The sequence below is a fragment of the Vombatus ursinus genome, unplaced genomic scaffold (genome assembly GCF_900497805.2).
Source record: "Vombatus ursinus unplaced genomic scaffold, bare-nosed wombat genome assembly UNPS02000801.1, whole genome shotgun sequence".
Taxonomy (NCBI): Eukaryota; Metazoa; Chordata; class Mammalia; order Diprotodontia; family Vombatidae; genus Vombatus; species Vombatus ursinus.
Window position 1 is genome coordinate 1 of NW_020940579.1, and position 3,636 is coordinate 3,636.

General features: G+C 43.9%; 1 pseudogene; it reads left to right on the forward strand.

Annotated features, from left to right (window-relative positions):
• Positions 1 to 1,616: 1,616 nt before the first annotated feature.
• On the forward strand, positions 1,617 to 3,310 carry LOC114042806 (annotated as a pseudogene).
• The last annotated feature ends 326 nt before the right edge of the window (positions 3,311 to 3,636 follow it).

The window sequence follows — 3,636 nt, forward strand, 5'->3', positions numbered from 1 at the left end:
AGGAGGGAGGAGTCAGATTAACACATCCCCATTCCCCATACCCCAGATGTCTCACTCACCAGCTTCATTGTATCTGGGGCAGAGAGGCACTGTCTCACCCATCCAGCCTCTGTTTCCCTGGTCCGGGGTCCTCTTTGCCCCCACCCTGGAGAACATGTGCCCTGCAGCAGCCTCCACTGCAGTTATTCATCCACCAATCAGCATCACAAGCAACACTCCCCCTCCTCCATCCAGGAGAGAAGAGAAGGATGTGGAACTGTGGACCCTGGCAGTGTCTCCTAGGCAACCAGATTAGTGAGATGAGACTGTAGATAGATGGGAAGGACTGGAGAGGCAAAGACTGAACATGATAATAACAATAACAATTGGCATTTATTAAACCCCAAGTTTGCCAACATATCCTTTCCATACCTGATATCATTGAATCCTCACAACTATCCCTTAAGCAGGAAGTACTGGTATGCTTACCTGCCTCACTTGACAGATGACACAACTGAGGCTCAGAGAACCACTCCTGGTTTCATAACAAGTAAACTAGAATCAAGGAAAGTCCAATTAGATGACCACAATTCCCTTAGTGAAGGAGGGGGTTAAGTCTACAAGTGAGAGTGTGTGTAGGCTGTCCAGTGCTTTGGCTGAAGGCTTGAGCAGACAGGGGAAAGTTTGGAACAGTCATCAGGGGAAATGTCCAAAGAAATCTGCTATACAGGCCTTCCCACAATTTTATTGCTCTCTGTCTTCACAAGCATCTTGTAGACTGTCATGGCTCATGTACTCAAATTGCTGGCCAAACTCTACCTATGTGGCTTCTGCATTCCAGGCCTGTCTGCTCTTAGATTCCCATCCCTCTCCTACAAAGTAGAAAACATATACAAAGAGAGGTCTCCATGATTTCTCGAAGGAGGTAGTGCTACATTGAAATAAAGAAAATGAGTATCACCCAGACAAGCAATTTATTCAGCAAAGTATGTAGTTCCCCAAGGCTCTCAGCAGCACAAGAGGCCCTGAACTCTGGTTTCTATATGGTTAATATACAATTGGGAGAGAGAGATACAGGATGAAGGATTAAGCCACCTGGTTTCTCATTAGTAGAGGAAATCTGGAGACACTCAGGTTGAGTAGTATTCTTGTGGTGGGGTGACAGTATGGAGGGGAAGTAAATTTGTGCCATCTCAAAAACAAGGTGATTTGAATGAAATTGAAACTTTACTTCACAAAATGGTGGTTAAAAAATAAAATGGAGTTATTTATGCAATTTTTAATGTAACAATACAGGGAATACTTAGCAGAGCACAGGGTTAAGACCAAGTACTCTGTTCATAATCCACACATAATCCTTTGCGTTATACTGCCTCTTGTTCACAAAGAGAGAGAAGGGAGTCTCTGTGAGCCTCAGTTTCCTCATCTGTAAAATGAGGTAGGTAAGCATGCCAGAAGTTCCTACCTAACAGAGTTGTTGTGGGGCTTCCATGAGATCAGGTATAAAAAAGACAACTTTACCAAGCTTTACAGTTCCAGAAATGTCAGTCCTTACTGTTATTATCCTCTTCAATCTTTCCCTCTCCAGTCCTTTCCTCCTGCCTATAGTCTCAAGTGTCCTATGTTCTTAAAAAAAGGGGAAAGGAGACTGGCAGGCTAGAGCTGGCTACAGGAGTGGAGGTGTATAATGCCCACACGATGGACAAAGAATTAGAAGCTGAGATCCACCCATTGAAGCATGATGACAAAAAGCCTCAGGGGAATTTGGAAAGCCGAACTGAAAAGGATGGTTCCTTTAAGAAAGCATCTCATCATTCCCGATTTGCCCAGTGCCACACAGTCATTTTTTGCTTTTTGTTATTTACCTGCCTCTTTGTGGTATTCATCATTTCATTCATCATCCCATGTCCAGATCACAAAAATTTGTGGGAAATAAATTATAACACAACAGTAACCTATGACTTCATGGCATTTAAAGATATAAATGAAGACACAGTTCAAGATATTATTTTTCTTTATAAAGACACCAACAGCAGCAACAGTTTTAACATATCCTGCACAGATGAAGGCTTCTCCTCTCTGTGCACCTTTCTGGCCGCTGTGTCTGGTGCCAATGGCAGCCTGCTCTGGGAGAAGCCTGTAGCTCAGGAGGTGGCCAACATGGAATGTTTTGATAACCAGACGACCGAGGGGCCACCCCCACCCTCAGGCTGCTTCATTGTGGGGAAATATAATTCTTTCCTTGCAGTTGATTCTTCCACAGGGGAAATATTGTGGAAACTGCCTTCGAGCTTTGGAGTTAATACCTCAGTACTGAGCCCCTTCCTGAATATACCTGATGTGACTGACGATGAGGTTCAAGACCTGCTACTCTTCCTCAAATCGGGGAGAGAGATTAAAAGTTACCTCTATTCAAGCAGTACTGGTGAGCAAGTTGGTTCTGTGAGCCGCCTAAATCTAGAAGGAGAAGTTGGTTATATCATGCATGTCACAAACACTGGAGCCTACTACATTACTTTTCATTCTGCATCTTCCCTCTATGGATATTCTCTGAAGGATCTTTATGAGCAAATGACCAGAGAAAAGAAGAAATTTGAGGAAGATCCTTACTGGAAGATAATGATTGACAATGCTACCCACAGAATACCTCCTTCTCTCAGCCAGGGAACAATCCGTTACCTGATGAAAGTACCTAGGAGGGCAGAGGAAGACATACTCCTCATGAAATCAGATGCATGTGAGCTTGCTGGATGGGCAGATGCTTATTTCAAAGTGGACCCTAAACGCATGTGAAGTTCTGAGAAAACCAGTCCTTGGCTACTACAAGCCAGGTGCACTTGCTACAGTCCTTGAAAATGGAACCGGTGTCCAAAGAAAGATCTTGATTGTGGATGCCGCTTCGGGAGCCATCCTTTGGAGCTACACCCTGAACTCATTTGCAGGGACCCCCAAGTCAGCCACCGTACAGACAGCAGACCGACGTTCTGCCTTCTTCTTCTGGAGTAGCACTAACCAGATGGAAACTGTTGACTCGCAGAAAAACCTGTATGTGTTCCACCTCACTTTTCCCAATATCTTTTTGGAACTTACCAACATTACCAAAAACATTGTGGCCTTTAATGTGCTGTTTGAGCAGAACCACCATGCCTCTTATGTGCTGCTGACTGGGCCCATGAATCAAGAATGGCCAGGCCTGGTGTCTTTGTCAAAGCAAAAAGTGAAGGACAATGTCCTAACTGCTCAGGTGATCTGGCTGGCACCGGCACAGTGTGAGAATGAAGAGACCATTAAAGACTGGTTTCATGAGCTGAGATAGAAGAGAGAAGCATAAATTCTTCAGCAGATGATGTCTGGTTTTTTCCCCTGCTTTTTCTTCCTCCTCCATAAGAAACCAACTGAAGAAATTAAAATCCAAGATTAAAAAAAAAATTTTAAAAAAAAGGGGAAAGGAAAGGGGAAAGGCCATTCTTTCTACCCTGAACCAGCCAAATTCATGAAAAACTTGTCTATGCCTGAGGCCTCTACTTAGGCAATAACCAGGATCTCCTCATCTCTTTGCAATCTGGCTCCCATTCCTATGACCCTAATGAAACTTTTCTCTCCCAAATCTTCAATGACCTCCTAATGGACAAATCCGATGATATTTTCTTCTTCCAG